We start from the raw sequence: 13467 nt of genomic DNA on the forward strand, positions 1-13467 counted from the left end.
AGAGGCCGAAATGCGTGAGTACGAAGAGCTTGATAAGCTGGCCGACAGGGGTAATGCTCGAAAATTCTACGAAAAAATGCGGCGGCTTACAGAAGGTACCAACTATCGTGGGATAAGCCTCCTCAACATCGTGTTCAAGGTTCTATCGAGCGTATTGTGTGAAAGTTTAAAGCCCACCGTCAACAAACCATGCTGCAAATCTTGGAAAAGACCAGTGAAAGGAGAATCGACACTCACCACTTCTTCGTCGATTTCAAAGCTGCTTTCGACAGCACGAAAATGATCGCGGCGTGTTTTCGGAAGAAAAGTTCTGCGAAAGATTTATTCGATAGAACGATGAGCTGTATGAGATATATGATGACATTGACATAGTTCAGTGAATTAAAAGACAGCGGCTACGCTGAACGAAAACACTCCAGCTCTGAAATTATTTGACGCTGTACGCGCGTGGGGAAGCAGAGGAAAGGGAAGACCTCCACTCTGTAGGAAGGAACAGGTCGAGAAAGACTTGGATACGCTTGGAATATCCAATTGGCGCCACGTAGCGAGAAGAAGAAACGATTGGCGCGCTGTTGTTAACTCGGCTATAATCACGTAAGCAGTGTCTACGCCAATTAAGAAGAAGAAGACGTATATGGCTAAGGTATCATTATGACTTCAGATACAAAGCGGTGAAACGTTTCGTAGGTACGTCACGGTTTATCCCATACCCATCTTATGCGTAAATGTATTTCTCAATTGATTTACAAATACCGCAGCTTTCTGCTCATTCGGTTTGGCCCATCTAGTTTCGTTAAGTTTAAATGTTGCTACATGTTTTATTTGTTTATTCATATTTCTTGCAGCTTCCCAGAGTGAATAGTCGGTGGATTTATCAGCTATAAGTTTAACCAGATAAGGTTTGAAGCAAACATTTTTAAAGTGTTTAATTTGTGTTCTTAGATTCGCTGTACATTTATTAAGATCATTTTTGAGAGCAGACGACCTAGTTTGCAGCCATTTCCGTTCTCCGTCGAAGCTTGCGCTTTTTATGGATACTTTCTAAGATATATATTACGTATTTGGTACCAGTTAGATTCTCGTGGGAATTAGGTGCATTCTTCCACGCAGCGTTTTGAATTATTTTTGTGAAATCTTTAACCTCATAGTCTAACTCAACACCTGCCGATATGTGCTTCAGCTTTGGGTCGACTTTATTCACCATACTTAAAAAATACCAATTAATGTGTTTATTACATAACGTTGGCTTGGCGGCCGAAATAATTGGCTTTTCATACAGAGTTAGTAGCGATGGGGAATGGTCAGAGCTAAGTTCTGAGCAATCTTGACTACATAAATTGCGTTTCGGTAGTTTATTGATTATAAAGAAGTTAAGAAAGTCTGACAATTTCTGTCAATCTGTAGGCCGATAAGTGGGTCTTCCTGTAGAAACGAAATTGCATCCAACTGCTTGTATAACATTGAGAAATTCGCCACCAATGATGTACCTTCCGTTATATTTTTTAAATAAATTAAATACGGATCTGTATTTATATTATGCCTAGGTGGACTATACAGAGCAATAAAATACAATGGGTGATTGTCCAATTTAACAGAATTTGTTGTAGCTTGAATTTATTGCGTCTTAATGCGATCTTTGATAATTATTAGCGCTCCCTCTTCGTGCTGAGTTTGCCGGGTGTGGTGTGTGTATAATTCATAATTTTTAAATTTAAGAAATGAGTGGTTCGTAAAATGCAATAAGAGTTTCAGACAATAGACATATATCAATATTTCTGTGATGTCGAATAACTTCTAATTCATTTTTCCTTTTGGAAAGACCATTAGCGTTCCGTAGCATTCTCAAAGACTTACTGTTCATCAATAAATTGTAGATGGCACTCGAGAGCGTTGAGCCGCTGATTTGAAGACTTAAATAATTTCTCTTGCTCAGAAAGGAAGGAATTTTACTCTCCTGTGTTCACAACGAGTTTGTTCGTCAGAGCATTGGCATTCTGCTCAACCGGATTACTTTTCTTTTTATCTCTAAGTTTTGCAGTTCTTTTGCAACGACGCAATCACGGTAGCTTGAAGGTAGCAGTTACAACATTTAGCAGGAACTTTCAGCTTTTCTGCATTCAATAGTAATATGTTTGCCCCACATTTGCTTTAGACGTTGACTGTCTGTGTAAGCTGTAACTTGAGTAAAAATTGACGTTGTTGATTGATTGTTTCACTTTGGAGGCCACAAGTCATTTAGCAACTAATTTGACGGGACAAAACATTGTTCAAATAATCCCCTTTTGGTCAAAAATATCGGTTCAAAATATATTATTGAAATGCAGTAAGAATCCTTTCTTTATTATGAGTAAATATGTGAGTGAAAAAAAAGGTTGAATCGTCAATACCTGAGCCCCCGTATACCTAATATGGATATTTTTAAAGTTTCTGGTGACTTTATTCCGCGTTACATGTGAGCTATCTCAATGAAAATGAGAGAAATCTTTGTGCTTAAAATGCTTAAAATCGGGCGATAACTGGACCTCCCCATATAACTAATATCTGGATTTCCAAACATCCGGTTAACTTTACTCCTAACGGTTGGTGATGGTATGTGAGGTGCCTTAATGGAACCTAAGTCATATTTTATGTGGCAAGTTCATGTAACGGGTGATCCAAGTAGAGATAACATACTTTCTTCAAAAACCTTTGTTTGACAGGTCGCGCTGTCTTGTTATTTTTGTTCAGTATTGTTGGTCATGTCATCATGGAAGGACTTACGCCTGAACATTTTTTACAAATCGTTACACTTTCTTACGAAAATTCACGTTCTGCAAAGAATTTGTTTCGCGCGCTACGCACAGTTTATGTTCAACATAATCGGGCTACTGATCGCTTTATTCGCAACAGCATCACATATCTCAAGACCTAACATTCATTAATGGATAATATTACCGATTAGCACACAGTGAAGATAATATAGCAGTCGTAACTGAAGGTGTACACGAAGACCGTAGAGAGTCGATTCGGTGCCGCTCGCATCAACTCGGACTGACGTATGAAAGGCATGGCGCATTCTCTTTGAGATCTTAAATTGAAAGCGTACAAAATACAGCTTGTGCAAGAACTGAAGCTGCTGGACCTTCCCAAGCGACATCACTTTGCTCTATGGGGTCATAAAAATGGTGCATGAAATTGAAGCAGTTGATATTAACGTGATGGCACTTTTTCGCACACATCGCATCTTCACGTTTTGCGCCGGTCGATTGGTCGTGTGATTTCACATTTTTAGACTTTTTCCTGAGGGGATATGTGAAGTATAAAGTCTATGCAGGGAATCCCGTTTCAGTTCAGACCTTGGGGCAAAACATCGCGCGTGTCATTCGCTTGTTACCTGCCGAAATGCTCGAACGAGTAATCGTGAGTTAGGTTCAATGGATGAACCGTCTAAGACGTAGCCGCGCCCATCATTTGAAAGAGATAATCAAGTTTTCTTTCGCATAATAATAATAAACACGTCCCATTCAGTTTAAGATTTCATTGTTCTTTAAAAAATTAGGGAACTTCGACAAGCATTATAAAATAGTATCAAACCCAAAAATGCAAAAAAGCGTGTACTCAAAGCACGGCAAGATGCAAGTGCTAGTTGCTTAGCGATTTTATACATGCCACTAAAAAGTTTAAGTTATGCTGATGAAGTTTAAATGAAATACCTATCACTTCATATCTTAGCTTATTTGCACAAATAAAAGTACTTGTGACTTAAGGCGCTGCTGTGAAATGCTAAAAAAACATTATTATCTCGAACACGTCTCGGATATTATTGAAGTCAATTGTCATAGTATTGCAGTTCCCAAATTCATCTATCAATTTCAAACTCCCCAATTGCTAGGCAAACAAAGCATGCCAGCTGGAGGTGGCAAACGTGCGCCAAAGCACATACACATTAAGACTTACCTACAAATTCCGGCAGAAGTACGTCGTACGTATATTTGTGGTAGTCGCTTCTAGGATGCATGACCGTGTATTGAAGCATGACTTACTGACATTGCCGAGCGACCGACTCTGACGAATGACAGACTGAATTCGACTGCCACTTTAGCAGCACTTTTCCGCGCAATTGTGCGCGCTGCACACTCCTCTAACAGCTCGACGCCGAAATGCCGCTTTGTTGCAATTTGTATTCGTTGCATTTTCTTAATCAAATATTTTGATAGCAATTTCCGGAGTGGCAGCTCACATACTCAAATGCAGCAGCGCTTAGCGCTCAACTTTCAGCATTCAACCATCGGCAGCCAGTGTCACTGCTGCTACTGCTGTCACTGGATTGTAACTGTTTTTGCGCCTGATGCCACTGTTTTGACATCTGCTGTTGGCGCGCAGCTTGCCAAACCACCGACGGGACAATGTTGATCTTTGCTGTGCTGTCTTATCGCATGCAGCAGCAATTCCATCACCGGCGGGCGGCACCATATCACTTCCAACTGCCGCCGCTAATTCTGACCTTACCACGACTGTATCTGCGCTTGCCGCCACCGGCACCGCCGCAGATGTTATGTGTTGCGTATTCGGTGGCTGCCGTCTGTTGCCGGTGCTGGCTGCCATCAAAACTGCCATTTTCTGTTATTTAATTTTTTCCTGCGCTTATCTGGTTTTATTTTTTGTCTCCAATGCATGGAGTCCTTGGCAAGCTGCCGTGCCGTAACGACGCGCACGTGACGGAAAGCGTTGTTGACATTTCGACTTTTCGCTTGGCAAATGTGCAGCTAAAGATGATGGCAGCAACAACAACAACAACAACAACAACAATGACAATAACAAGTGCTGCAGTTGCACTTTCAGCGGCATAATGTGCCGGTTAAAGCTTTCTGCTGAGTCACTTGCCAGCATCATATTTGGCGTTTTGATTTGCTCCACAGCTTCCCCTCATAATCGCAGTTTTCCCTTCCGCTTGCAAGCGCGTCGGATATCATAGCATGTCAAGTGAGGGTAGCTGGGTAAATAGTGTTGCTGTTGTATTATCCCGCAACTGATGCGCTAACTTAGTATTCATAACGGCAGCTGTTTTTATAAACAGTTCGGAAAAGTAATAACGAATGCTTTCGGCATGACAACAACAAAAATGGCGGCTTGCCTGCAGAGTTTAATAATTTTGTTCACCTAACGGTTGTGTGTATCACCTAAAACTAATCGAGAAGATATATGGTTATATACATTTAAGTGATCTGGACAAGTTGGCGTTGAGCGCCCTTTACATGTACAGACTTTCGAACTTCCGGGTGACTTTAAACCACATATAACAGCAAACATGTGAGTTATGTAAATGAAAAGGGAGCGTAACGTTGCATCTGCAGACGAAATTATGTACGACTTCACAATATGACTGTCGACAGTAACTGTACCCATAAACTTCTCTTTCTGCAGCAGTCACGAGAAAGCAGAACTAAGGCAAAAATATATTAATGTCATAGACGTACACCAGAGCTGCACACTCTTATAGAAGATTGTACCTTATTGATTAAGCTCGATGTCTCAGCTCGTAATATTTTCTCCAGCATTGGATTGAAGACGTTACACGAGAAGCAGTCCTGGTGTTACACTTTCACCGCCATTCACAAGTTACAGAAGTGTTTCCTACATATCCGGCGGTCTCTTTCGTTTTCGTATGCGTCTCACTTCCCTCTTTAACTCTCGGTATCTACCTCACCCCGCTCGCATGGTGGTCGATCAAAATTACGAGGTGGTCTTTCTGCTTTCTCTCCACTGCTAAACGACAGTTCGCATCTTATCAGCTGTTTTTTCGCTCTTTACAAAAACCTTCGCTTTCGCTTGCGGCTGTGCGTAAGGAGCTTGAAATGTCGTCCCACCGCTCCCTCATAGAGAGTGGCTGATAAGTGCTCTCAGAGAAAATAGATTTTTCATTTGAAACTAATTTTAATTAAAATCTTACAAACAAGCAGGTTTTCAAACATATTTCCTCCTTACTCTAGTGTATCTTTCGTATAAAATAAATACGGTGTGTTTTTCGGAGATTAAAACTTAGTGCTACTGAATTGACCGAAACTTTAGTTTATTTAATTTCTTTAATCAGGAAAGATATACATTTAGTTGCTAAGGTAACTTATGGCAGGAAAATGTTCCAATAATTCGTGCTGCCTTAGTTATGTTTTACAATTGTTCGAAATACTAACAGCGACAGAAGGAATAGAGTATCAAAATAAGAAAATCAAAAAAAACAAAATGATCACGGGCAGGCTGGAATAATTTGGTGTAGCATCCAAATGTATTTCTCTATATGCGCTTATATATTACATATATTCCTAATTTCTTATTTCATTTATCGCAAGCTTTTGCGGAGAAAAAGAGAAATTATGTATACAATTTACGATTTGTAGTGGAAAAATTGATTTGCGGTCTACCTTGAAATGAATGGCAAAAATATTTATTAGTATTCTGACCAGAGTGTTAGTGCGTATGAGTAAACTAAAGAGAAATTGAATATATGTATATATATAATTCAATTTCTTTTTACTAAAAATCGCTTTGAAAGTGTTTAATTCGCTGTAAAATATTGCTAGTTTTATTGTATATTTTTCTATGCAAACCACATATTTTAGCAGACCTTAACTTGCAAGCGAAATACTTGCACATAGAAGGTGTTTTCCAAGTCAGCATTACTTTTTGAATCTTGCCATCTATAGATCGACTGGTGCTATCTTTATCGGTTGTCCAGTGAGAATTTACATGGCATTTCATTAATTGGAAGTGAAGCTATTGCGTTTTAAGTATCAGTATGAACTTCGAACAAGTTTACAACACAATTTGTTTTAAAATTGGTAAAACTGTTATCGAAACGTTTCAATTGATGAAAAAAGCTTATGGCGATGATTTCCTATCCCGTAGCAAAGTGCACGAGTGGTTTCAACTTTTTCTAAGTGGTCGTGAGGACATAAATGACGATCAACATGTGTGCCTTTCAAAATCCGTGATCACCGGAAATTCCATCGAAGCGTTGTGTGAATTCATCAAATCAGCCGAAATCATCATTGAAATTCATAGAAATGGTATTGGACATCTCCAAGACATCGACTTATCGCATTTTAACCGAACATTTGGGCATACGAAAGGTGTGTGACGGCTTGTTCAGCACAAATTGACTGACGACCGAAAATGACGATTATTTGAGCAAAAATGACATTTTAACCATTAACCACTCCCCGTATTAACCTGATATGGCACCATGCGTCCTCTTTCTTTTCGCAAAAATACAGTTGCCCATGAAAGGAAAGCTTTATGCAGACGTAGAGGCCATTCAAAAGGCTTGTACCGGCATACTGGCGGGCATATCGGCCAACGACCTAAAACACTTGTTCGACACGCTTTCGGACCAAGCAAAAAGCTGTATTAAGCAGAAGGAGACTATTTTGAATAAAATATATTGATTTCGCCGAAGAAATCATTTGTTCCGCTTTTTTTTTATACCCTCGCAACAAAGTTACTAAAGAGAGTATTATAGTTTTGTGCACATAACGGTTGTTTGTAAGTCCTAAAACTAAAAGAGTCAGATACAGGGTTATATATACCAAAGTGATCAGGGTGACGAGTAGAGTTGAAATCCGGATGTCTGTCTGTCCGTCCGTCCGTGCAAGCTGTAACTTATTGAGATATCTGATGAAACTTGGTACTCGTATTTCTTGGCTCCATAAGAAGGTTAAGTTCGAAGATAGGCAAAATCGGCCCACTGCCACGCCCACAAAATGGCGGAAACCGAAAACCTATAAAGTGTCATAACTAAGTCATAAATAAAGATATTAAAATGAAATTTGGCACAAAGGATCGCATTAGGGAGGGGCATATTTGAACGTAACTTTTTTGGAAAAGTGGGCGTGGCCCCGCCCCCTACTAACTTTTTTGTACATATCTCGAAAACTGCTATAGCTATGTCAACCAAACTGTATATAGTCGTTTCTTTTAGGCATTTCCATATACAGTTCAAAAACTGGTCCCACTTATGGACCAAAAACCATATCTCGGGAAGTACTCAACCGATTTCAATGAAATGCGGTACATAATATTTTCTTAACACCCTGATGACATGTACCAAATATGGGTGAAATCGGTTCACAACCACGCCTGAAATCTCGATTGTCACTTTATCATGCGAGAGTATAAAATGTTCGGTGACACCCGAACTTAGCCCTTCCTTACTTGTTTTTTTTAAGTCCTGTTCACTTTGGAACGCACCTTGTATTTGCATAAATGCATATCCCGTGCAGGGTTTTTTAAGTTTGCCATGAAATTTGGGCACCAATTAAGGAACGTCGAAGGTACTATAAAGTACCAAGTATATAAATGATTAGAGCTGAATCTATTTAGACATGTTCATCTGTTTGTGTATACATATATACGCGAACTAGACCCTCAGTTTTTGGGATATCGATTTTTGAAAATTTTCACACCACATTTTCTCCTCAAGCAGCTGTTTATTTGCTGGAACCGTCGCTACCAGATTGCTCTACAGCGTAGAGCTGACACATAAATCGAACGATCGAGTTCAAATGAGTGTAGGGACAACTCTATCATTTGACGAGATATCTTCACCCATTTTGGCAGAGGTTGTAATCTAAGGCAATGGTGCATTCTCCAAAATAATTACTCAAATCGGATAACAATAGCATACAGCTGTCATATCAGCCGAATGACTGAAATCAAGTGCTTATGAGGAAAAGTTTAACCTGTGAAGGGTATTATAGACACAGTACAACAGAATCTAAAGTTTATCTTGTTTTCTCGCTGGATTCAGCATGCAAAGGTCAATGCATTTTGCAAAATGTTGAATTGTTTCGGCATTTCCAGAATTTGCCTAGCAGTTAACTAAAATTGTGCAGGAACAGGAAAGGTAAACGGAATTTTAAATGCCAGATTCATATCCTGTGGAGCGCAAGAAAACCCGTTAAGAAGCAAGTTGATAAATATCAACGATTCGATGACCTAAAGACCGTTATAATTAATCCTGAGGCATTTAGCTTTGCTGTATAAATTCAATTACTTAGAACTCTCTGAAATCCTCATTAATATTTGAAGTTGCAAATGCAAACAAAAAACAATCAGTGCAAGTAAAGAAAATTGATAAAAAATCACCAGCTGGGACAGTCACAAATTGCGCCGGAAATTTATGCACGCATGTACACTTGTACATATATAATTTTAGAATTGCGCCTCAGGCAGCCAGCACGGTAATCAGCAACGTTCTACGGCCCATAAACGAAATTAAATGGAAAGTGTATGCCATTTGCTGTCAATAAAAGAGAAATCAACAACAACAGAAAGTAAAAGTTTTCACAGACCTCAAATACTTAGTCAAATAGCAGGGGCTGTAATGCTACTACCGAACATATGTGAGTGCATGTGGGTGTGCCCAGCTCATTTACATGAGAGTGTGGGCGAAATTTGCTCTGAGTAATCACCGCAAAGTTTTGCTGTCGTTCAATTTGCATGAAATCAAGCATTTCCGTTACTTTAAGGAAGCAAAACCAACCGCTAGCAAACTTAAGTCAAAAAACAACAACTACGTAAATACAACAACTGAAAAGACAACAACTGCATACAGCATGGGTGAAAGCTATTCCTTCAGAAAAACAAACGCACACACACATGTACACTGAGTGCTGCCACTACCGCCTCCCGCTCGCTCTGCTCTGCGCTGGTGCGAGCCGAACTGATATGTCTGCCGATGAGTTTAAAACAAACAAATGCAAATTTCGCAGTTAACTTGGGGTAATCAAACGAATTTAGTTTTTCAATATTTTGTTTTTGTTTTTTTGGGGTTTTTTGTTATTGGCATGTATTGGTGTGAGTACGATACACACACGCCCACATGTGGTTGCTGGCAAACAAGTGCGAGAGCACGTACAAATTTGCATAAATTGTGCTAATGGTGAGTAAACAAAATGTGCGCAGGTAAGGCGGCACCTTTGGTGGTGGGGGACAGAGTTATCGAAGTTCCGTGCTGCTGCTGAAAGGCACTCGTGCAGTTGCGTGCGTGTGTGTGTGTGTGTGGGATTGATTATTTGTTCGGTTTTGAATTTTGTGAGAAGTGTTTTTGTAATGGATATGTGTACTTAGGTGATAGGGTTACAGTGCGGTTGGAAAAGGTGTGTTGACTTTGCGGCAGCCGTCGTGATTCGAATGCCTAAGTGTGACTTTAGTTCGTTTGAGCGGCCCAGTCAAAAGTTGAGCATGCGGTGCGCCAATCCAGCTGACCGGAAGACATCGTTTTTCTCTGTCACCCTAAATTGATTAAATAAAAAAACGCCTATAGGGTTTTGTATTTATTTTCTGAAACCGAATTAGTGATAAGTTGAAATGTAAACTTTTGAAAACTAAGTTCTTCAGAAAGCAGTTTCTTTGCGGCAGAAAAGTCCAACTGTTTTGTAAAAAGAAAAGGCAAGTGGATATCGAAGAAAAGTTTTCTTTATACATAGCTTTTTACCAACCAGTGAGAAAAAATAATCCAGTTTTCTTACAACGTGGTCTCTCCATGCCAGATATTTTGCACTTGTGTATTTGTTGATAGCAATTGACCTTATTAGACCACTTATTGATATATTACTAAGTATATACACCATGTTCATGGATTATATTAGAATTCCTACCCGACGCCAGCAGTGCAATGTCAGCCACATTGGTTGCAGTAATTGTGAGTCGAAGTTAATCCCTGCTAGGCCAACTGTGTATAATGTAAAGATACCTGACGCAGATTATGCAGATTATTGTTTGACTTAAGCATTAAGTGGTAAGGCATAGACACTGTTTCCTTTAATTTTCATAAAATGCTTAAGTGCAAGACATTTTTCAATGCATATTAGCCCCTTCGAGTAGAAGCAACGGCTTTTCAGAAGTTTCTCGGAAAATTCAATGGTTTTTATTGCATTAGTTCGGTGCCAGTGACCTCTGCAGTTATGAGGAGGACATCTAGATATCGAATTTTTATTTTAAGTACTCGTATTCCAAAGATTCTTCTGATTTGGTAGAAACCAGCTTATAACTTCTAGAGATTGGTTGCGGACCTACTACAGCTTCTTTCAAGCCTGGTTTAGCAGTACTTTTTACTATGGATTTCTACTGATTTTTCATACGTGGCGAAGATGTCTATTCAGGCGTGTTCACTTGAGCAGCAGATGATATTGGGATCCGCATTAATCTCTTGCCGTATACGGTATTTAAAAATCAAAAAAGTTTTCAATTTTTCTTGAGGTTAGAATGCTACTATTCCTAGCTCAATTACATGAGAAGCCTTTGTTTCAAATGCAGCTCAAAAGTGCTCTGGTGCTTGAGAGAGAATCGAATTGATTGATTGGTATCCTTGAGTCTCATATAATATAATGCTTTACTACGGCTCTATTGCTGGAGAGACCATTATCATTCTTTGCGGCCAGTTTTTCTTCTCCATTGGGTAATTGGCGTCCTAAGATAGATAAAGGAGGAATGCACCGCAACCTATGATCTATTATGCCCTCTCGTAAGTCACAACGACCCACTTAGCCCCAGCATATTGCTAATTTTAGAAATACCGCTAGGTGACAGTGAGGCGATGTGATTCTAATTTGCAAACATGGATCCAAATGCTTTTACTCTACATTTGCAGCCTGATATGCAGTCAATTAACAGTTCTTCTGTAGCTTCAGGCTCTCGGCTGTAGAACCGGTAATTTGCACAAGAAGCTTTGTCCATGTTACATATATATTGTAAGTGTTTCTTGCGCGATAAGTAGCCTGAGTTTGTCCCTATTGAGGTTGAGCACATATTTAAGCCTGCTCAGGTTGTAACGACCCATTAGCAACTTAGCATTCGCATTACTTGGAGTCCTTACCAATGTATCTCTCTGCCTACTCCTTCTTCTTTGCGGAGCAGCTCCTTTTTGATATGAGTGGATACTGCGGAGCGGACAAGCTCATCAGCCAGTTCATTCCCGACTATACCTTCGTGACCGGGCATCCAAATAAAGTGCACTTGCTTACACTTTGATAGAATGTTCATCCATTCTAAATACCCTTGCAGTAGTAGCGATTTGATTTTGTAGGCAGATATCGCTTGAAGTGCTGCTTGACTATCGCTGAGTATGATCATACGTTTGTTGCATTAGAGGTTTATATCTACGCAGCGACTTAAAGACTCTTCATAGGTATGGATAGTTTGATGCGTGTTCATGCAACTCCTGCACAAATTCCCTCCGACGTCTTCGAGCATTCAGTGTACCATTTGATCATACTATCCCTAAGCAATAGTTTGAGAGTGGAATCATTTCATTCTGCCTTACTGCTAAGAAAACATATTTTTGAATTTCCTGGTGAAGTTTAATCTGTTGGTAATGCTGTGTCTTGGTAGAAGAACCTTGCGGTCAGTTGAGAAGCATTCTGGTAAAAGTTGTACCACCAACAGCTAGACTGAGTGAAGAATGTCGATATTCATATTGATTACCTGGCCGATTTTTTCGATACCCAACATTTTCTTGTAGTTGGTGCTGGGCTCCAGCTTTTTTGTTTCAGTGTCAATGTTTTCTATTTCTTAGCTTTTTAAGGCTCTTTACTTCGCTGCCAGCTTCGAAGGCTTGTTTTAGTGCTTCATTGGTACACGCAAGGTTTGTTCCAAAGTAAACAAGACTGCTATCTGCTATCTTTATCGATTGCGTTTTAGTGTCAGTATGTTTGTGCTGTCGGTGTGAAAATGAGCTTCGAACAAAGAGCCGACATAAAATTTTGTTTTAGAATTGGTAAAACTGTTATCGAAACGTTTCAATTGATGAAACAAGCTTATGGCGCTGATTGCCTATGCTACGGGATAGCAAAGTGCACGAGTGGTTTCAACGTTTTCTAAGTGGTCGTGAGGACATAAATGACGATCAACATGTGTGCCTTTCAAAATCCGTGATTACCGGAAATTCCATCGAAACGAGCCAAAACACTCTGTCGACCGAGCTTTGGAAAATTTGGACTACTAAAAATTTCAAGAATTTTTTGGGAAAATATGAGAAAGGTTTTCGCAAGAAAGCAAGATTTATTTGTATTCCTAAATATATTCGCTTTAATGTGAGTGCACACAGCATGAAATCAACTTGTTATTCACTACTTTATAACTAGGACGGATGACAAACCTAAATTGACAGCCCAACATCTATATATCAGTTTTGATGCCCATCGATGTCAGTGTCAGATTTTTGGTATATCTGTCTAAATAAAGCTAAAGAATTGATCACTTCAAGTTTAATTTGGATTAGGTGCTCCAAATTTTTGACGAAAAAGTATTTATTTTATGGAAAGAACTTTCAAAAATACTTAAGCAGCTACATCGAACGTTTTTCTGTGTAATTAAATACTAGAAGAGAAACCCGAAATCATCCTCACTGCCTCACTAATAGGGTGTATATGGAATAATAGTTAGTATAAACGATTATACTAAATCGCTTCAATTATTCCGTGGAAATTGGAA

The sequence above is a fragment of the Bactrocera latifrons genome, unplaced genomic scaffold (genome assembly GCF_001853355.1).
Source record: "Bactrocera latifrons isolate USDA-ARS-PBARC rearing strain unplaced genomic scaffold, ASM185335v1 scaffold_13, whole genome shotgun sequence".
Lineage (NCBI taxonomy): Eukaryota > Metazoa > Arthropoda > Insecta > Diptera > Tephritidae > Bactrocera > Bactrocera latifrons.